The sequence below is a fragment of the Pseudopodoces humilis genome, chromosome 6 (genome assembly GCF_049639895.1).
Source record: "Pseudopodoces humilis isolate 2021_Gansu_Grassland_sample_001 chromosome 6, ASM4963989v1, whole genome shotgun sequence".
NCBI lineage: Eukaryota > Metazoa > Chordata > Aves > Passeriformes > Paridae > Pseudopodoces > Pseudopodoces humilis.
The window spans coordinates 48,188,280-48,212,246 of NC_142205.1; the positions used below are offsets into that span (position 1 = coordinate 48,188,280).

At 36.2% G+C, this 23,967-nt stretch overlaps 1 long non-coding RNA gene across 1 annotated transcript in view; it reads right to left on the bottom strand.

The window, feature by feature from the left end:
* The window catches only part of LOC148184171 (uncharacterized), a 55,951-nt gene extending 32,005 nt beyond the window's left edge, over positions 1 to 23,946 (bottom strand). The window contains exon 1 of the long non-coding RNA XR_015772672.1: positions 23,852 to 23,946. This is a non-coding gene — a long non-coding RNA (uncharacterized LOC148184171). The remainder of the gene's footprint in view (positions 1 to 23,851) is intronic.
* Positions 23,947 to 23,967: the final 21 nt, after the last annotated feature.

Genomic DNA, 23,967 nt, shown 5'->3' on the forward strand with positions numbered 1-23,967 from the left:
ATATGTGGAAATAAACATAGGCCAAGCTACTAGAACATAACATTGACAGAATGACTGCTTAATCATTAGTTTAGTTCACAGACCCCATAGCTTCAGGCTAGAAGTTCCTTCTCATTACATCTGTGTTCATAACAATTCAGAAAACATTTACCCTACACTTCTACAGGAAATATTAGTTTACACTACATGAACAAAATTTGTAGCAAATAAGTTTATTACCATAGATTCAGACCTGAATTAGAAAATTGTCTTGCAACATTTCCCACAAAATAATATTCTGCAATGCAAAAGAGAAGTGGTCTTTGTCTTTAGTTACTAGTTCAGGGGATTAAGTTGCTACTTGCTTTTTCTATTGGCCTGTCCATAAACTACAGACAGAAAAGAAAATATTCCCCTTCCCTCAAACAAAGTCACACAATGCATCTGTCAGCATTCACAACACTGCTACACAGTTAGTGCACAGCAGCAGCCAACCAGGCTTCAGAAGCTTATCTGGTAACCATTTGGACAGTCTTTGAGGTACGTGGACATGTTGGCAACCCAGAAATTGATAGATTTATGCTTTCTTTCTATACACAACTTTATTTACATGTATTGACATAAATTACCCATTCCAGGAAATGCTGGCCAAGACCACTGCAATGAATCTATCATCTCTCAGGTATTTTTTCACTCTGACAAGCAACCGACAATGCTTTTTATAAATCCAGGTTCATTGTATAAAATGTGTTGGCCACTGACGAAAAACCTGAGCTGCAATTTAAGTTTCTCTTATACTTTCAAGTTGGGCTCCTGACTACTCATCTTCAATTGCTGCTTCATATCATGGTTGGTTTTCAACAGTTTTTCTCTCAGTATTTTGTGAGGAACATCTAGAGAGTTGGCAACACTAAGTGCTGAAGAAGCAGCAAGCCTAAGGCCAGACCCTGTGCTTTGTCTGTAGGATGGTACAAATGATCTTCAGCAACAGAATTTGAAAAGTAACTATCAGCCTACCACATAAAGGCAGAGATGGACAGGGTTTCATTCAAGAAATAGGGATTGTGGGAAACAATCTATCCTTTTAACTTGCCAAAAAATCATCAAGAGGTTAAAGGGAAGTGGCAAAAAGATTAATTCTTCTTTTGCTTACTTAATCTCCTTCAGTCTACTGACCAGGTTCTGTATACTCTTCATTAAGAACTTGGATCTAACTCCAGGTTAAGAGACTATAGGCATATGAAGTAAATACAAATCAGATAATTTCATTCAGAACTAACCAAAGCAAGAGACAAAAAGCCTTAAAAGTCCTAATCATTACCTAAGAAACACTTAGCTTCAGTTTTCACTAATTTAGTGGACTCGATATCAAGTCAGGCTGTGATGGACCCAGAAGCTAATGGGACTTTGAGAAAGAAAAGTGACTCCATTGGCTAGGTGGGACATAAGTCCAAGCTTTAGACTTCTTTTCTGCCTTTGAATAGTAATTTCAGATTTTACCCAGGATTCACTGCCATATTTAAAAGCAAAAATTGAAACAGGAACTTGAAATGCTTCAGAAGACTAAAGAAACCTGAGGTTTCTAGGCCAGTGTCCAAAAATACAGCGGTCTATCTGCTGTCTGTGAACACAGGAGGACTGAATTTGCCTACTGTGGAACTCAAATGTCAACTCAAGGTTTTTCCAGTACCACATGGCTTGGTGCAATCTTCTTAGAGTACTGTTACTCTTATTTTTTGGTTAGGTATGAGAAATTAATGACTGAGAAGTGAAAGACTCTGAACCTTATTCTGTGTTCCCCAACTGTACAAAGAAAGACCGTCGTCCATAATTATTATAGGGATATATGTCTATATCCCCTGTACATTTTTATAGAATAAATTATTTCTTAAGATAAAAAGGCAACAAAGTCAGCATTTCAGGGAAGAAGAGAATTGGCATATAAAATACAAATAAAATATAATATATATATATAAATATATAGAATATAATAAATATATAACTATATTAAAAATTTATATATAATATATATAAATACACTACATATAAAATCATGAAGTTTTCCCTTCAAAGATGTAAAATTCTACATTCATATATATACACATGCAATTTGGGAAACTATAGCATTCAACAGAACACATTCATTTAGGCAATGACCTCTTTAAATAAATGTTACAGATGTAAGATTGCTGCAGCTGTTTGGGGGAATAGCCATCCAAAGACCAAGTGTGCCTTGAGGACTCAGATCTTGTAATAATTCCCTCTTCAGTCAGAGGCTTTCTGTAAACAGATACATAAAATTATTTCTATAATCAAAATTAATGGAATAAAGACATTTAAACGCATCTCAGCTTCAGTGCCTCATTTTTTCAGTGCTCTGTCATCTAAGCATTCTCCTACTTCACCAGGGCTGGAAGGGAATAAATATATCAGGGAGAGTAAAGTGTTCATATCATTGTGAATGCATTATTTTTATGTATAATAATAGGAATAGGCATTAAATATAATTTGAAGTCTTACACATATTCCAATGCAGAGGAAATACTAATTTGAGCCTTAATGAAACACTGTAAACAGAACAATATGGTTCTCTATTAGAGAATTCACAGTGCCAGATGCTGATCCTGCCATTATTTATGCACAGACATAACTCCAAGGACATAAGTAGTCCATTGACTGATTTATGACTCCAACAAGTGTTCCCGCAATCAAACCCAAACTATTCAATGACAGGCAACAAGTGAATTACCACCCAGACAGGGAAAAATAATTTCTGAATCACTTCTGAGCTGAAGCACATTAATCAATTCCCCTTTAAAATATTTTCATTTTGATTTCCCAAGAGACTACAAAGTATCTATGCACACAGATTTTGATTTAACAGGATTCCACTAACTAGCAGTCTCCCAAATATAATCGTGGAATTCTCTAGCATAGAAGCTAATTATCCAAAACACTGCTAATTGTGACTTTTATGTTATGCTAGTCAAAAAGAGTTCTAATTAATTTGTATTGCCCTGGAACTTATCTGCACAAAATCAACAAAGGAAGAAAGATGCCATGTTGCACCAATGGGTATGAAAGGAGAGCTGAAGCACCCCCAGCTATTCATCCACAGACAAGCTCTGATCTCAGAACACAAAACTTCATGGGGACTTGTCTGCCGACACTTTGTTGACACCAATATAACCTTTATGTTCCATAACTGATGTTCAGATGTCAAAGCCTAGCAACTTTCCCAGTGAGGAAAGAGGTTAGGAGTTTCATTAATAAGACTCTTTATTCACTATTTATAGAGATTGCATCATTTTTGATGACTAAGTTGCAGAATAAACTTTTTCAGCAAGATCATTTGAAAACTGAGACATGTTCACATCATATAAACTACAGTCAGTCATTTTTCATAACTTTTTTAATGTGTATAGATTTTAGCACTTGTCACAGGGAACTTTATTAGTATATTGGTTCTGTGTCTGATAATGCTCCAGAGACAACTCAAGAAATTCTATAACACACAGTTATCTAGTAGCATCCATATACAGATGCTTACTTCAGGTTAGTTTATGTCATCAGGCACAAGATTTTGAATTTAAGCCAATTCAACTGGCCTTTCCACAGCTTTTCATCACCAACCCCATATGCCTGACTCACTACCTTTTCAAAGTGCAATTTACACAAAGCCCTAACTCAGCATACCACAGTGAGGCATTTCCTTGCTTTCCTTCCTGTCTTTCAAGTCAGCATTTAATCCTATTCATTCAAAACACATCCTTTTTTAATTCCAGGGAACACAACAGAACTACCCTAAAAATAAGGCTTCCATCTTCAAGTGTGATATTTTTGAAATACAAGCTTACTCAATTTCTGTTGCAAGATGAAACCAGTTTGTGTATAAGATGACCGATTGAAGATTTTTTCAGTAATACTTTTCATACTGTTTCTGGTTTTTGTGTAGATCATTATTCTGCTGTTTTTCTAGTATTTACTTCCCAAATTACCTCTTTTCAATTAAAAAAAAAAATGCTGAAAGAAAAGGAACCAGAGATGGAGAATTATCATACATCTACATATACTACTTTAAGGGTGCATTTGTGTGAAAAATAAGAGAACAATTAAATGCAAATAGTTTACTTCAGAGTTGTTAAGTGTTTGACAACACAAACACATCAGGCCTTCCTTTTCCTATGTTCTCCCTCTCCCTGCTTGGCAATTGTAATCTACAGACAGCTACAGAGCCACATGAATATGCAGTGTTGTCACTGCAGTGGCTGCATAGGTCAGTAGAGAGGATCCCAGAACCACGACTTCAGGACTCTAAGATGATTCAGGACAAACCTCCCTGGAGTTCAATCTCATGGCTCCTGCTGCACCATGAGCTACAGCTCAGTGAATCCAGTCTCTGCTTTACTGGGAGACCAATTAAGCACAATTCTGTGCTTACCCAAACCTTGCCATGACTGACATGCTTGTTCTGTTATCCACCCCAAACACAGAGCTATTTGAGTGTCTGTGGCTAACAGTCCTCCAGATTCCTTAGTAGCATACTTGAGTTGAGGAAAACACTGCCATGCACAGAGCACAGAATTTTAGGGCACTCAGTGGGAGAATGTAGTTAGGAATAGGGGTCTACATCTCAAACAAATTTGGAGTGTGGAAAACTCTGCAGCTCACTTTGGATCTGTTGATAGAAGACTAGAAAACCATGGAGAGACCATTCTCTTCAACCTCAAGTTAAAACAAAATCTTTGTGCATTTAAGCAGCAACAGCTTAAATGTTGCTATGTTTTAATATGTTAAAATAATTATACTCAAAAGCATCAAATGTATAGTCTCTTGATAAGACAGCACGTTTACCACATCAAAAATATTCACAGTAGTTTTTCCAAAGAATGTTCTTGAAAACATTATGAATTAAATACGTTTACAGAAGAAAAGTGTCAGAAAGCGAAACAGAGCAGAAAGGTTATAAAAGACTAGCAAAATAAAGTTCTATCAAGTATAGCTAGTGGAACCTCATTATTTATTTCACAATTTTTATCAGATTTCTGAGCTTTCTAGTAGGGAAACAGAAACCACTATCAGATCTGGATAGTTTCAGAGAGCTCCTTGTTTAGTTCAGAACTGATTCCTACTACTTGTAATTATTCCATCCAAAAATCTCAGTAAAATGTACATTGGAAATGTTCTCAATATGCCTCCCCCCATTTTCCAGGCAGGCAGAAAACCATGAGCTTCAGTAACCAGTTACATGTAATGATCTTGCTGCATTTTAAATTTACTCCTTGCAACTAACCCTAATAAACCCTACCTTCCAGTAAGGTCAAACCACAGTCAGCTCCAACTTCTGTCTGCTATCCAACCTCCCCATGCATGATCATCCAAAAACATTTTAAATTCCATCCTTGCCCATTAACCAAGTGAGAAATAGGTTATACAAAGCCACAAAAACTGAAACTATAAAGTTATTCAGTACTAACATTACCAAATAATCACTTACAAAGACCAACACAAGACTTCCACCTTGTTTTATCCATGGACAAATACAAATAAACACACTAAACATACACTATTTTAGCTGCCTGCTGGTACCCCACAGTCAATAATATACCACTATGCACAACATTCAACACATACTCTGGAGCAACCAATGCCAAGCTCCAACCAAGTATTTGGCATAATCTGACTGCTGAGTTGATCAAGCTGAACTGAAACTAAAAAATGTGAGAAGAAAGCCTATCTGTTATGTCTTTAAACACTTCATTTTCTTTGCATATTTATTAAAGTCAAGATGTGTCAGGTAGCCATTCAAATGTGGAAATAAAATATGCAAGAAAACCTGAGCAGCAGAGTAGGTGCACTCTGCCCCCATCTTTGGGGGCATCCTGCTGAAGGAATACAGGTTGATTTTATTTAGCTTAAAACTTGATAAATCTGGTAATCAGGTGATGCAATTCCCATTTCTTACACAAAATAATACTAAACTGAAAAAATCAGAGGCCAAATTTGTGTATTGGCTTTATGTTCATGCTTCAAAGCATAATACAACCTGAAGCTGACAGTGCTTATCTGACATCCCTTTAACGTGCCCAGGGGAGCACAGAAAAATACATTATTATATTGATTTTTCAAAATGTGTTAAATATCTGTCCACCCGGAATAACTTAACTTCATGCGGCATTTTAGCTGCTGGAAAACAGTGTTCTGCTCTCCTCTCCCTTTGTACTGCAAGGGACTTCACAAAGACAGCATAAAGGAAAAGACTACTAACTTTTCACGAGTCTGGATCAAAGCTTACTAAACTTTCACAGTCTTCTGCTACCAAGTTGATATCTTTAAAAGAACAGATATCTTTAGGAAGCTAAGAAACAGCAATAAAGCCATTTTCCCAAGTCACTGATAGTCAAACACAACAACACTGGAGAAACAAAAAAAACAGTAAATCAGACTCTGTGGCTGAGAAGAAACACCCGAGTTTAACACCACTTTAGCACAACTACTGACATATCATTCTTTGCTTTCAGCAGCATGTACCATTTCAAAGAACCAGAACCTAAGCCAAGGATAACGACAAAATGCTGTCACACCAATCACATTTTGGCAAGAGGTTTTCACACCTTTTTTTATCAACTTAGTCCAAATTCTTGGCACTCTCATTTTATATTACACTTTTCGACTTGTCCACTATTATTATAAAGAATCATCACAACTACATGCTCCAGTTGAAGGTCTCATTGAGATCTATTTGCTTTACACCACCATTGGACATGAATTTATTAACAGCAGGTATGAGAAAGCAACTTGTATGTAATCACCAGTACTAACTGAATCTTGCAACACTTCCATGTTCTAACGACAAATGACACCACTAAGGTATGACTTAATAACACTTTTACCTTGTAGCAAGTCTAAAACTACACAGCTAAGAGGAAGAAGCAAAGCAAAAGGTTTTTTTTCTAAGCTATATGTATAGAGAAGTACTAATAAATTTAAAAGGCGCTCTAGTCTACAGACAAAAAAAAAAAATCCAAACAAAAAAAACCCACCAAAACTCTGTTTGTGTCTGTATATGTTCTTTTGCTAAAATGCATCTCTAAATTTGAAGATCTGATCAAATATCCTGCCAGCTTTACACAAGATGATTTGGCAAGTATAGAGCCTAAAAGCTGACAGCAGATAAAATAATATTTCGTTATTTCATATTTTATTGCTCTTCTGAGAAAACTCAGTTTGTATCTTCCTTGGCTGCAAACTACCAAAACCCATTAAGTCAAGTCTCTTCAGAAGACTCCTCCTGGAAAACAAAACATTCTTTTTCAGAGTAGTAGAGTACTTTGGCAGTGGGGCAGGGAAGAAATTGGATGAAAGGTGTGTTATTTTGAAGTTTTTTATTGCTACCTAAGTTCTAGTCAAAACTAGGTTCCAATTTGCTAGCAATTAAGAAATTGAGGATATCTTTTCCTTCCTCTTCCTCCTCCCCAAGACACTATGTGGCTAGTTTTCTTCAAGCTTCCAAGTCCTCAGCTGAGTGGCTATGCTATGATAAGTAAACTGCACATACATATTTTATGCAACTCAAAAGCAGTGAGGTGACCTATCTTCCCAATTCTGTAGGAAAAAACTAAATACAATGTATGATGGCTAACAAGTAAATTTTCCCTACAGCATTTCTATCTCAACACAAGAAACAACAAAAACAATGATCAAGGATTGACCACGACTCCTTGTAACATAGGAAATATATTACCATAGACTATATTTGAATAGGTAGACTAGCAACCAAGTATTGGCTATATTTTTACCTCATCTGTCCTTTTGAAGAATAAGCAGTTCCAGCAAAAAGGCTGGTTTACTTACAAAAGAGAAGGAAGGAGTAAAAGCTACACAAACAAATGAGGCAGTCACTTGAGAATAACCTGATTGGGTCTAGCGTTCTTTATGACTACACTAGTGAAAACCAAAACCCATATTCATGGCAGTACACTATCTGTTCATTGCAGCATGCTGCTTCAGTGGACTTATTTTCATACTTAAATGTGGGTGAGGGGATTTCTGCCTGATTTCTCACAAGCTGACATCCTACCTGCTCTCAGGACAGTTCTGCTCACATTCAGCCAACTGTGGTATGAGGAGTTGTGTGAGAGCAGCTTTCAGCCATAGGCTGTGTACTCCTGAATGAGGGTTGTTAGCTCAGGCTCAGAGCTACACTCATTGAAGGATATTGTTTTGGACAGCTCGAAGGGCACATGGGGTGAGATTATATCTCCAGGCAAATAACACCATGGACAGAGTATTATGTTAGATTGAGACCAGAGATCTGGCAGATCTAAACTCTAGTTTTCATACATCTTGCCCCACAGGCAAAACAGTACATACATCTAGAAATTAGAGATGAAAAGCCTTCCTTAAAAGTCTTAGAAAGTTACCTGTTACTCCTAGGACAAAACTCATGATTGTCTTAACTTTCTTGGTGGAAATACTAATCAATCCTTCGGCTATGAATTATATTTTTTTTAATTGCTACCTATCAGTTAATGTTCAGTGTTATTGTGTGCTATCAGAATTGCAGCCCTACCCTATGAGGAGCATTACAACAGAGATATACAAATGTACATAGCTCATATTCAAGGAGAGCAGCCAGAAGAATGATAAGCTTATGAGCTGTTTGACTAAATCACCGTGATCCACCACCATTGAAAAACTGCTTATGTTGTGTCGCTCTATTAGGAATGGCTGGGTAAAACAACACAGACTCTCACAGAGTCGGTTAGGAGAATATCTCGTAGTTTATTACTTCAGGTTTGTTTTATAGACTGATAAGTGGAAAGTACAGAAAGGAAACTCTCATTGGTCAGCAAATCACTACATCACCATCATTGGTGCACACTACCCCCTGACTTTCTCTTGCAAAGAAAACAAGAGAGACAACAACACCTGCAAGGGCTGTTTTCTGTCTTTAAGAATTGTTTTGAATACTCCCATTAATTTCTCGGGCTAGCTTCTCAGGCAGGACTGAGAGCTATGTGGCCTGTAATTTCTACAGGCTCTTTGTTTCAGAGTTAGACACAGAGTCCACAATGTTGTTTAGGGAAAATTTGAACTCGGAAGGTTTACATCCATTTCTCTAAATTAAAGAGACAACAATGCACACAAGCAAAGATTTTGTCATTTGAAAAAAAAAAATCTGAGGTTTAATTTAGCAAAAATTTTGAAATCACACAACAATTAAAATAATTAAGGACCTAAAAGACTGCATTAGTGAATCTCAGTCTCAGGAAAATTTGAGAACTGGTTTCTTTCAGGTCACATTCTAAGAAATCCAGTGTGCCCATGAAGAAAGTCAGAATCCATAATATAAAAAGAACATATTAAAAGAAAAAAGCTCAGAATTACAGTGTGCACAGAAAGAGTTTAAACTATAGGTGTAAAAAAAAATAAAATCACAGCAATCACCTAACGCTGCTACTGCCATTTCTCAGAGTGACTTTCAGGTTGATGTCCCACACATGCAGAGAACTGAGCAAAGCAGTTCAAAATTGACCTCTTCCCAAACCAAACCGATAACTATGCTTTTTCCCACCACTGAAGTCCTCCGTGAAGTCTTGTGGGGAAAAAGTATGAAAGAAAAGAGAAGATACATTAAATAGATTTTTTTAAAATTATACGGAGAGGGTGCTTTCTTCCATATTGATCTTCATTAGTGTTCTTTTATTCTACACCAATTTAGAATCAGAATCAGTTCTTAGCCATGCCAGAGCCGACTATAAGGGAGACATATTAAATTCATTGCTGAGATTTATAGGCACAGATGGGGCCTGACATTTTAAAAGCAAAACAAAAGTTAAGTGTGTTCAAATGCAAATGCTCCAGGACAAGCTTAGACTTCAGTTTTCACCCCAATCACCCATCAAAAACACAGCAAAAAAATTCCTCTCCTCCCCAGCAGAATTAGGGCTCTAAATTATGTTAAGAGACTATAACCAACACACATAAGAACAGAAAATAATCACATAATTCAAACTCAAACCAATTGAAAATGTTAGAAGGTAGATATTATCTAACCAGAGGACAGCTGTGGACCAAAGAAAGGAAGATTAGGATGAATCATCAAATGAATTCTCACATCATAATGTTACAAATAATATCTGGCCACCCCCACATCTCTAATTTTTGTGAAAGAAAAACATTTTCCTTCCCAATGCTCTCCCCAGAAAGAATAGTGTTCATATCTCTTTTAATGCTTCCTTTATGTTTTGTGATGGTATTCAATATTTGTACAGCAAACCAAATATCCTCAATATTGGATTAAGGGATTACGTGCAGTGGGTTTTGCAACCATTTTCATTTTCTCACTCCTATCACACCAGTATTTGCCAAGCTGAAGTGGGCTGGAGGCAAGTTCAATTTCCATCTCTGCTCAGGGGAGTGATTAAATTTAGCTGATGCTGAGAAAAGGAAATTCAGTGTGATGAACATAGCAAGACTTGACTTGCAAGCCTGTGAGACAGGATTAGTACCATAAGCAAAACAGAGCTACCAAAATACCTGCAGAAAATATGGGGACTTACAAATAGGAGGGGGAAAAGTAGGAAGGAAATGGAAATTTAATTTATTTTTTTTAAAAAAACCAAAAACACAAAACAAAAGCAAAAAACACCCAAATTCTATCTGCCCAGGACTTAAGCACATTAAACTCCATTTTGTATTTCAATATCCAAGAGCACTAAAATTTTACTTTCATGAGAATCCCCTTTAATTTTGAGACAACTTGGAATACAATTTGAGGATTGGATTGAGTGGCTAATATGCATCTTTTAACAGAACTGAAATGGAAACCTAAGTGAGTTCAACTCATGTTTGGAGTAGATTCAAATTTTACAGGAGCTCTTCATTCCTGGCAATAAGACATTAAATGGCTGCCTCTTCTTCCTCTAATAGGAAGAATTATTCAAACATTTGCTTGTGGCAAACTGGAATAACCTTTCCTATAAACTGAAACTTTCCCACCAACTGCAACAGCAGGCATCTCTTCCCTCAAGGAGATCAATGAACACTTCAAAATTAACCGTTGAACAAAAAGGATAATTTCTACTCATATAGCAAATTGAACACCTTGTTTTGGAGTTATTAGTCCTTTTTTTATATTTTTTGTTAACTTAATCAGATTCAACTGAGAGCACCACCTTGTTGAGACTGGCAAAAAAATGTATTGACCCAGCACAACTATAGACAAAAGTTTTCACTATTTTTGCTATTTAGAAAGAGCATGGTGTCATCTTAAGAGCATAATGTTATCCCTCCTGTCAGAATGAAGGATTATAATGTATTTTCCAGGACTGAAACAAACATATGCAATGAAGTGATTTTTTTTTTTAAAACCTGCTTTTCCTCAAGAAGGAAAACACAAAGGTGTTTAGGGATTCTTTTGGCTTTTTTCTAAGAAAGCAAGCAGATCCCCTGGAGTTAAGACCTGTTAACTTGAGTAAAAGCTAAGGAACAAAATAAGTTCAAAATTATTTAATTCAATTTTCATTAACTGTTAATTTTGAAAGCCTTTTCAGTTTTGAATTATGAAAAATATAATAATATTTATATTAAAAATATTATATATTTTAATTATGCTGAACTATTCATAACAACTATATCAGATACCAGCATATTAATATCAACAAAATAACCCTGTTCATCACCAAGTGCACAGAACCATTCATAAAAGCAGCTCAGTTTGATAAATTACCATCGACAATATGTGTGTGGATTCATATGCGCTTTAAAGAATGATCATATCCACAACTAATTTACTAGTGTACTGGTTTAAGTAATTTTACTAGTAAAACTGCACTACTGCATGGCCCACCTGCCTAAAGCAGTGTTATGTGTTATCTTTTCATTTATTCATTTTGGTGTGGGGAAAAACAATTAGCAGAGAAAAGGGTTCAGTTCAGATGTGCCTTCCAGATGGTTAATGTTAATATCAGCACATTCATACTACCTGCTCTTCACATATGACTCAAGAATTAGACTTGAAGTTGCTGAAACCTTGACTATTAATTGACCATAAATCAATTCTTGCTACTATTTTGAGAACATTTCACTCAAGATTAAAGCCATTTCATCAGAAACTAACAGATGAGTGACAGAAATTATATATATCAAGTATAAAATATCTTCTACAACACAAGCTGAGTATATTAGATTATCTGCACTCTAAGTCATATTAAGAGTGTTCCTGCCATGACTACACAACCACAATGCAAGAAAATGCCCCATGCTAACACAGATGCCAGTTGGCCCAGCAGCTGTTGCAAGAATGAATTCCTACCTTCTACAGGTAAGATGTTGGCTGCTGCTCCCATATGCCTGCACATCACCACAAAAAAATAAAGTGAATACACTTGTAATCCCAAGACAAAACTACTTAATGATGAAAGGATAAGAGGTCCTTAATTTTGCACAGAGTCATCTTGAGAAATAATGTTTGTTCTTGTAGCTCCCACAAAGCTACAGAGTTTTCCTAACTGCCCTCTATATGAAGTTCAGAAATACATCTCTAAAGAAATGTCTCTAATTTCTGAAATTCATCTTATTGGAAAAGAATAAAATATTTCAGTAGTGAATTCTTTAATTACAAACAGCACAACCACTCAGATCTTTCTCTTGGTATTTTATCTCACCTGTGTCTCACCAGATAGCATATAGATTATATGCCATAAATATATATGTCTCAAGTAATATAAGGAAATCTCTTCCACTTTTCCCAAGAGGTTGAGTGAACTGTCCACTTGTGAGGTTTTTGCAGCATAAACATTTGTGACATCAAATGCTGCCCTGGTGAGTGCTATTTACAAATTGGTGAAGGACAGAAAACATTAATTTAGTGTCAGATTTGCTTTCAAGATACAAAATTCATTCAGTCACAGTAGAATCAGTCCACACTTTTAAATGTGGAACTAAAGCTAATTCTCTACATGGCTTCAGTCTGTCTGGGGATTCAAATCTCCCATGTAAGTAAGGCGTAAGATTTGCTACCCTAGCTACTGCTCCACATTAAGCAAACGGGCAGTGCCCAATTTCAGAGAAACACAGAATGAAGTCAAGAGGGGAACTTCAGGGGCAAACATCCTAAGTGGCTAAAAATCTAGATTAAATAAAAACTAAAATACAGGCTGACATTAAAACCGTAACAAGTAACCATTCTCACACATAGCTATTCCCTATTATATTTACTCCTGTGTGTATTAAAAGAAGATCCAATACTTCCAAGCAGCTGATTTGTGGGGTTTGAGTTTTGGGAATCAAATAAGTTATTTACCATGCATTTGTTAAAATATTTTCCACTCTTTCCCTAAAGGTATTAGCAGAAAAGTCTTTCAAGATTTGCTTTTCAAAGGCCTTTCTTCATATGAGATGTAAAAGTTCCACCAGGACAAGTATTTGATACACAGAAACTAATGAGCTATTATTTAACTTCATCCTAAGTGTCACAAGCCTAAAGCAACAAGGCTTAATTAAGATGATGTGTGCCCCAAGTCTTCTCCCAGGAAACTGGTGACTCACAGCAGATTCCCTTCATTGCCAGATAGATGCACAGAATTATCTGAACACATCTGTTATAAATATATGAATGGCATGAAGTCTCCTGCTGTTAATTCAGATTGATTACTTGTTAAACACAATTAATTGAGGCAGGAGGGAGCTTAACTGATGTTTACATAAATATATTTAAAATAATGGAGAAAAAGTACTTGTGGTATTTCAAGAGAGATTGAAGGACTGTTTGAACATCAGATCTTATATGTGTTCAAATGTAACACATGGAAAACCGTAAAAAAATAAATATTTTCTTTTTATCTTTTACTCTTGTATATCTACTAGTTTAACAGATTTCAAAGTTTGAATAATATAAACTAGACATGGTAGACCCTTTTTTGTTCCTAACAACAAATAAATTATATGCCTTCATCAGGCAATGATTACTTCTAAATCCTAATTAATTCACAGGCTGATTACAGAAACAAATGCATTACTAGACGAAACTTATGCTCCTGAAAGTACATTACACCTAACTAGAGAAATAAATATATATTTCTATAAATTTTTGTCCTGTGTTCATTGCCCTTCCATTGAATCTCAGAACCAGAAGGGTTCTAAGCCAGCTGAAACTGAAAGACTGCAAACATTCAGTGAGAGCCAAACCAATTTCTCAATTTTTGTAAACTCACCATGATTTTGCCTTGATCTCTCTGGGCTAGATCTTGGGAAACCTACCAGAAAAGTCTCAGCTTCCTCTTTGTTATTTTTTTTAATACAGAAAGCTTTGATCCATTTTAGGAGGACAGCTATTGTCACTGCAACCCCAACTTCTTTCAAGAATGTCACCTCTACAAGTAAAATATTGCCTTTATCTGCTGCATTAGGCATGGCCTCTCAATGTCTTCTGGAATATTATTGGCCAAATCTGTTTGCCTTTCCTCAAACTAATCAACTTGTTGATTAGTAAAACATCCATCAGCTTGATACTCTAATCTTATCTGCTCTTCTCAAAACACCCCTGATCCTTCCCTTTGGAATTAAAAGAGGTAGAGAAAGTTGGAAGGGGAAAAACAGCAATATAGTATAAAGAATACCACAAGAGAGATTTTCATCTGCCAAAGGGATGCAGTTTTATGGATTGCAATAGAGCTTCTCTGATTCAAACCTGTTGAAAATAGCTTTCTAATTACGATTGTATCCATTTAGAAATTATTATAACTATTTCTCTTCCTCTCTCCATCTTTGTCCAAAATAAAATGTAAAAATTAATTTCAGTTCCAAATGGGGTTTACTTAAATACAGTATCTTCAAAGAGTGGCACATTTAGTGCTCTTTTGATAAAAAATCCTCTTGTCTTTTCCCCATAATTCAGGCAGTAACTTCTGTATAACTAAACTTGAATGAAAAGAGGCAAGCTCTCTGAATAATTTTTCTGCTAACACCAGACAGAAAATCTCAAATCAGGGCAAAAGGTAATTTGTGACCTTACTGCACTTGCTCAAGGAAAAGATGAGAGAGGACAAACTCCACAACATAGTAACTGAGTTCTCCCTAGCAGGAAATTATTAAACTTCCATTCCTCTCCCCACACACCCCAGGTGAATGGAGCTCATAGACACTAAGTTATGAGCTCTCAGACTCACTCAAGGGCAAGATCCACAGTCAGGAAGAAAAGATGGAATGGAAGATAGTTGTGGTAAATTAATTTATAGCACATACTTAGAGGAAATGAACACCATATCAGCTGCACGGAAAGATACACTTAGGTCAACAGAGGCAGCTTTCAAGAAATGCCTTGGACCACAACTAAAAATGAGAGAAGGTAAGGCTTGGGAAAGAAATACAACTTCCGGAAGAAATCAGAATTTCAGAAACTACAGTTTCCCAAAAATAAGACACATGGCAATTCTTGCCATTACTGTGTTTTGATTTTTATTATATTTGAATCTCTGTGTTTCTCATAATACAACCAGAAACGTGTAAAAATGTTAGGATTAAGAGATGTAAAGTTCAAAGTACTAGTACTTCTATTTAGAAGCCTTTTTCCCCCATTTTTGCATTTTGATTTTAATATTGTACTTTCATATTAAGCAAATGAAGGAAAGGCAACATGAACTATACAATTAAAAACTGGACCTGATTTTTTTTAAGCATCATGTCAAAATAATCCAGTTTTATTACTGCTTAGTTATCAAAGGTTAACTTTCTGATCACAAAATTATTTAATACACAGAGTGAAAGGCTGATTAAGACAACATGGCAAGAATTGTTCAATTACTAATCATACGGAGATCAATACAAAATCTATACCTCATTCAAATAAATTTCAAACTCTGGATTACACATTAAAAGAAGCTTTGAGTCCCTAAGATCTCAGGCTGAAGAAGTGCCTCTTAAAAACATGTAAAGCATTCACAAACCTGGTAATGAAACCAACTAGATGCTAATTTAATCTCAACAGAAAGAAGAATATTAATACACTGTGTCTTCAGGCACTGGGTAAGCTAATTCAGAGTCATATGGTGCATAATTAAACCTCTTAATTCAGAATTCCATAGCCATGATATTCTTCTGAATACAAATAAAGTGTCTAAACCTATTCAAAAAGGTTTTGCTGCTTGTCTCAATGCAGCAGGTAAAGCAGTACCTCACAACACCCAGTAGTAGTTATCAATAATACTCTCAACCTAAAGCATCAATTACCATGAGTTGTCAAGAAGAGTGGAAATGCAACACAGGGAGCAGGCATGTTAAGACTGCTGAAAGTTTTCCTGTTATGATTTATTTTCATCTGCAAATACGCCGCCTTGTAAGTAAAAGGCGTAGCTTTCTTCTTTTAAGAAAGAAGCATTATTGTAATTGCTTCACACTTATTTATATCTGTGCAAAAAATTAGGGGTTTTTTTAATGCATGGGTTTAGTATGTCCTTCTGTGAAATATCATAAATGAAAAAACCATAATGCAGATTACTTTCAGACAAGATTTGGAGCCACAACTGTCTCTCTGAGACAACTAAGAAACTCTACAAAGCAGTTTGGCCCTCTGAATGAAATCATGGTCACTTCAGGAAGTAAATCACTGTAGGACTAATAGATCATACTTGGACCTAAATTCATTACAGAGAAGTATAAGCTCTATTGTGAATTATTTTAATGCCTGGAATTTTGCTCCCCATGTTTGTTCTCTTTACAGCTATGACTGTATCCTGGAAAACCACTGTTGGCTGTGAAGTATTAGCACTCATTGTTTTCATCTTTCCACTGACAGTACTGGATTCTCATAAGAATTTACTCACACCTGTAGTCCAGGGTCACAGTTTTGTTTTATAAAAGATGAAAAAAAAACTTTGAATATTAAGCTAGGAAAAGTAATTTTGTAGCCTACTCAAGTCCCCACAGACAGAGCCAGTTCCCTTACTCAGATGAGACAAATATGATTTGAGGCTTAGCCTGAAGGGAGTTGAATTCAGGTCTCTCCCCTAGTGAGATCTCTCCAGGCAAATATAAAGGGTTTGTGCCCCAGCACCTGTTCTTCAGAAAACAAGCCCTACTCATGTCTTTGTACAATAAAGAATAAGGCAGAAAGTTGCCTTCTCCTTCGGTAGAAGATTAATAAAATTGGAGTCATAAACAGATAATTGTGACCCCTTTCCGTTACAAAAAAGGTGACAAAAGCCTGAAGAGATGCATAATTTATAGCATATGATGACAGAATTTCCCAGTCATTAACTTTACAGTCCATGCATTGAGTAAAGTTTGGTTAAGTCTTTTTAAATTCCAAACACTTTACCCCATGCATATTAACTCCAAGCATCAAAGAGTTCTCAATCTCACTCCAGACAGTTATAAGTGAAAAGTTATAGCCCCAAGGTTTTATATACTTAAGGGCACATCTTCAGATGCTCTTACATTTTCTTACCTAGAAACAATATTTTTTTCATATTTTGACAAAGGAATGCAAAAAAAATACGGTTTAATATTAATGCTTTGAACACTTATTAACACTGACAGCAAAAGAAGCTGGTTTTTCATCAGCAGAGCATAGATGGAAACAAGTTTCAAATGTAGGTGAGCAAGATACTGTTTAGAACGGTTCTATAAATATTTTGCAAGAAAAACAGACTAACAGAATCTGTTATACTATCTAAATGAACTAATATAACTATTTTCTAAGGAAAACTTATATACATATAAAACAGGATAGAAAGTCAAGGCATTGCATAGTTGTTAATATAAATTAAGGAGAAACATCTGAGACACTTCATAGGTACTCCTGCTTACTTCCCCTAAATATATTCTTTTGAATGCTCATGCAGATTTTTGCTTTGTTTATCTTGTGCTTTTCATAGAGGAGAAAAAGGACACAGTGACTAAACAACTAAGTGAAAATAAAAGCTCTATTCAACATAATAAAAAGTAAGACAGAAGAAAAAAATCTGTTTTTAAGTGAGTACGTTTTTACTAGGAGAAGATCGTTTACAGGAGTTCTACAAGTTTGGAAAAAAGAAAACAGGACAAAATTGTCTGCAACAATGGATGCTGATCATAGACATCAAAATTAAAATGAAACAATGTTTGAACTTGTAGAAATTATTTCCAGATAAAATGACTGATCTAAGAGCATGTCATGAAAGCTCAAGGATAGAGATAGATTTCTCTTGATTGGAAATCAAAGTGATCTTTATAGGCTCACTTCCCCATTACACTTTGAGTATCATTTCCAATTAAAAATGCAATTGCATTATTAACTCAGTGAATACAATTTAAACACAGTATTTTGAGTATACTGCTATCCTCAAACATGTCCATTATTACATATCACACAGTCAAAACACCCTAATATAGGACAATTTGATTGGGTGTTATTGAAAAACAACATGGCCTGAAAAACTGAAATTTTTAAAAGTCATATTCAGTAACATGAATTTCATGACAGGACTGCAATATAAAAATGGATTTTTGAGTAGAATTTCATATTCATGAAGTCTAACATGACAAGCTCCTCCTGTAAAGAATTAGGTTATACTTACATGCATGACTAATGCTAGTGAAATACTTAAACCTCTTCTTTATATCCCAAAGTTCCACAAAACCCTGTAGTCATTTCCAGTTTCTAATGGAAAGAATTCCATCTACATGTCTGAAGGATTTTGATTTTAGAATATTTATAATTATTTGAAAAATAGCGAAGAACATGCTTCTATCCACCTCATAAGTATTTGAAAGGGGAAAGTGTCAGGACTGGTTCTCTATTTCTGCATGTTTTAGTCAGCTTTGGTAAAATACCGCTGAATACCCTGTTTTACACTGCTGCTGTGGACTATAGGGCTTACTATAATAGAGGGGAAAACGAAAGAATCCATCCTCTCCAAAATGAGAGTGCTGTGACGCACACAGCTACAAAAAACCCAAATAAAGACTGAAATTTTTAATCATCCTTAAGTATTTGCCCTTGCTCAGCTTCATGAAAGAATAAAACCTTTCTATGTAATCATTGTAAATTGAATGCAGTATCTAATAAATATAAAAGATGACTCAGAAATGCAGCAAAAGTTCCAGATCTGCCAAGCAAAAAGTGAACCTCCCTTCTAGTAATGACAATAAATCATTGCTCCATTTTAACTGTTACTTAATTGACTCTTCACTGAAACAAAATCCCCAAGAATTTCCATAGTGAACAAAATCTCCCCTCCCCTAACCCAACCCCCCAAAAAGGAGAAATTTACAGGCACAGCAAGATAAAAACAAGCCTGGTAAGGTTTTACAAACCTTCAAGCAGCCAAGGCAGAGGAGTGTATTTGAAGCTAATTCCACCACACTAGTGCAGCAAAGATCCTCAGCTCCCATAGACCCATTTTGCACTGTTGCAACACAACAATCACCAGGATCTCTACTACTCTGAGGAACAAATTGAGTGTCTTCATCATGAACCACTGAATCTTTGATGAGAATAGTGCTGCAACACACTATTTATTATGCATAGTCAGAACTTTCTGAGGGAAGACCCCATCCCACCAAGACATTCAGATTTCTCTGCATACCAGCTGACAAAACTACGTAGCAGAAGCTGAGCTGGCACTATGTGGATCCAAAACAGGCTCACTTGAACCCCATAGCACATCTGTAACATGCTAGCAAGAGTCACTCTGCCTTTCTTCCCACCCCAGAAACTGTCACACAGCTCCAAAATCTGCAGTTGTGATCTAAGAGACTTGTAGGAAATGGATGGTTCTGAGCACCAGCACAAACCACCTCGGCAGGCAGTGGTTCAACTCAGCACTTAAAAGACGCACAACTGCTATACCCTCTTTTCCAGAAAATTCAGCTTTCTCCTCTTAAGTATCAAAATCCACTGTTTTAATCTAGTACTAGCAGGTCAGAAATAATACATCAACATCAATGAAAATTAATATAAATTAGAGATTCAGCACCCAGAAAGCACTAATGCTGTCCAGTGCAATTTTTAGCCAGTTACACAGTGACCAAAGCCAGAGAAATACCATCACCTTCAGAAATAGAAATCACATACACAAAGACATTACATCTCAGAGCCTAAAAAACTATCAGTTCTAACTATCAAATTCTTGCACTTCTCCTAACAAAAATCCTCACATATCACTGTAATAATATAGTTTGAACAAAAGCTTAGTTTACAACAAAGCTTTAGAACTCAGATTACCAGGTGATAAAAAAATGTTTTCCCCCTTGTAACATTACGGGTCCATGCCTATGCTGCTGCCACTGCACCATTACCTGTAGCTCATGGTGATTTTCTGAACTCAGGGAATGTAAAATACAGAATTCTCACATGAGCATGCAAAGTCACACTCTGCATTAGCCACAGAGGCTCTCTACCAAAAGCCAGAATTAAAACCAGTTTGTGTCCCAGCATATATCCTCACCTATGTCAAAACATGAAAATGAAATGACAAAGGACCTAATCTCACTTTCACAGAAGTCAGTAGCAAAGCTCCTGCTGACTTCAATAAGAGCAAAAGCCAGCACTAGATCTCCAACAATCATTATTATTTCCTTCAGAGCGCCAAATGCATTTCCTATCAGTCCCCTGAAGAAGGATGATGGTCTCTCAGCTTTCCAATAATATTGCCTCATATAGAAAAGCATCTCAGACTGCCAGTGCTAATCTAATGTCTATGACCACCTGAGGAATACAGTTTGACTTCAGCATATAGCTCAAAGGAGAGGAATAAGTCTCCCTATGGGAGATGAAAGATACATACCTGCAGTAACAACCCAGTGAAAACTTTGGAACCAACAGAAAAAAGTCTGCCATATTTTAAGGAGAACTTTTATGAGTATCGCTTCCTGTCTGAACAATAAACAGTTAAGATTCAGGTAATAATATTTACTTTTATATGTACAAGAACTTCCTTAGATATTCAGCAGGAAATTTCTATCAGAAGTGACATACAAAGAACTTTGACTAGATAGAAAACTATATCCTGAAAGTGATGCAGAAACACATTTTTATCCTCTATGGGTTTAAATAATGGATAAAAGTGGAAACTCCATTACACAACTAAAAACACTTATTGTATGTTTAACCAAGCATATAAATTGCATTTTTGGAACTGCAGGAGAAACAAATGTCACTGGCTTCTAAACTGAATGTATTTATGAAAAAGAGATGAAAAAGTAGTAACATAGTTCATTGTCTTTCAACAAGAATTAACAAAGGTAGCAAGACAAAATCTGTGCTTTTCAAGTACCTTTCCTCTTGAAGTCATTTGGAAACAGCCAGAGCAAGCATAAGTATTTAATCCATGAACACAGTGTAAAGAAAAAGCTAAAGATCATCTTCAGACCCTCAGGATCTAGAGTCTTGACCACAGCATGTCATTTAAAACCAATGCCATAGAAAATCCAACAAGAACCTACTAATTAGGCCCTCCCCTTAAGAGAGTTGCCAGCACACCTGCAACTACTTGATGGAACAAGCTCTGAGCAGAAAGCAACAGCAGCTGCTTCCTATTGTATAGGCTGGAACTAAGTTAAATTTGCCTTGCCAGCTACACAGGAGAGATCAGCTTCACCTCATTAGTTACAGGTGCTACTTACTGATGTGGAGATGAAGGCATTTGTCTAGGAAAACACAGTTGGGACCTGAATCTGGGCTTTCCAATTCAACACTTGTTTGCAAAGAAATCAATAAAGCACAGAAGGATTATCAGCTGAAAAGGGAAGCTTTCTTTATGTTGCCTGTCATTCCCTTCCCAGTGCAAAATTCACATGTTCAAAATTCACAAATGAAGCTGTATAGAAATGCAACAGATGTCCAGTTCTATCTGCAACATTTTATACCATCTTTGGATCTCCATCTCAAAGCCAGTAACAGGTTCAGTTTAAAAAAAAAATACTGAAAAGCAGAATTGATTCCACAGGATAAGAGATAATAGCTACCTGGCCACAGCAGAGAAAATACAAACCTCCTTTGGAAAGGAAAAACATTAATACTTTAGTTACTGTTCAGCTAATTAACCCATACTACTGACAATGATCAGAGAATGATTATTCTGGAATATTGCACATATCCATTTCCTACTTTTTGGTATCAACAAAAGACCATCATAGCACCTTGGTGAAACATCCTTCTGCAATAATGTATTATTTTTACTGAGCCCTCGCATATTTTTACATGTGTCCTAACTTAAACAACTGCAATATAGGTGCCCCCAGTTTTCTTTCTTTGCTGAATAAAATTGAAAAGACAAAGCACTTGCCCTTTCTTGAGCAGCTACTTCACTCAGCACACAAACGGAAAGGTAACTTAGTTCATACAGCTTTAATAGAAGTGAATTACTAAACAAGTTTTCTCTCCAAATATGAGATATGGAAATCAAATAAAAGGGAATCCACAAGTAATTTGCAAGTACTGTATCGCCCTCTGCAGTCAATGGGTAAGTTCTGCAAAATTAACCTGGGCACATCCCTTGCAAAGATCAACAAAAAACCCTCCACAAGTAGAAACTCAGCAGAACTTTTTTATGAAAATGTCTTACTTGTTGGAATCATAGGAACACAATGCAGAAACTTATTAGTTCTTGATATAAATGTTCCACCTGTTAAGGATGTGGAAAAGTATGTTCTGCTGCTCCTTCACAATGGGTCAGATTCCTTAATGAGACTTCCAGCATTTACTCTCTTGGAATGTGACAGAAGTTAGCCATATCCATTACATAACTCTTTTGTGGTTGCTTCTAATAAATATCCAAAATAAACTGCACTTTTTAAAAGTTAGATTAGCTGATCCATCAATGACAGAGAAGTATATTTTACAGTTCAGGTACTGAACTATTTTATTTAACACAACTTACAGCTTTAATAGGGCATTTTGCTGAGATTTTTACAGCACTGTACTGGATTCACCCTGGCTGGATCCCAGGCACTCACCAAAGTTGGTTTTCTATCACTCCCTCCTTTGAACCAGAGGGGGGAAGAAAAACACAACAGGTGAGCGGAAGGGTCATTCATCTATTACTGTCACAGGCAAAACAGACTTGCCCTGGATAAATAGACTAAATCCTTTACCAATGAAATCAGACTAGGATAATGGGAAAGAAAACCAAATCTTTAAACAACGTAGGGTTTGAATAGTGTTATAAAAGAAAGTTAATTAAGACCACCTGTCTCCCTAATTCTTCACTTTCTCAACCTGTGATAGTACTCGAGGAAATAGCATGAACCTGAGTCAGGGGAGATTTAGGTCAGATATCAAGAAAATATCTTCCACCCAGAGGGTGGTTGGACACTGGAACTAGCTCCCCTGGGGAAGTGGTCACAGCACCAAATGTGTCTGAGTTTGCAAAGCATTTGGACAATGCTCTGGGGCACATGGTATGACTCTTGGGGTGCCCTGTGCAGGGCCAAGAGTTGGACTAAGTGATCTTCATGGGTCACTTCTAACTCATCAGATTCTGTAATTCTCTTATTAACACTGATTGCACTGCATGACAAAACTAATTTCTATACAAGCATCTTCATTCCAGCTCAACTTATAACTGCTTGGGTTTTCTTCCCCTTGGATCAATTAATAGAAACTTTTTAAGCAAATACCAGATTTTACAGTATTTTTTTTCTCTTAAAGAAAAACCTTTGAACTTTATGAACAGCATATCACCTCTAAAACACATATGAAAGCAATGAAGATAAATTAACTACTTTTTAAAATAAGATTAAACTTTTGAAGACCCATTCTTTTGCTCTCAGCAGACGGCTGAAAGACTCGTACCACAAACATTCAAGGAAAAGTATTAAAAGCATTTGATGGTTTCACAGGACCGGTTTGGGTTGGAAGGGACATTAGACATCACCTATTTCTCACCTGATACCATAAGCAATGACGCAAATCACTACAGCACATTGCTCGGGACCCCCGTACAACTCAGCCTCAACCACCTTTCTTTTACTATCACCCCGTGAGTGCCACTGAAAGTAATA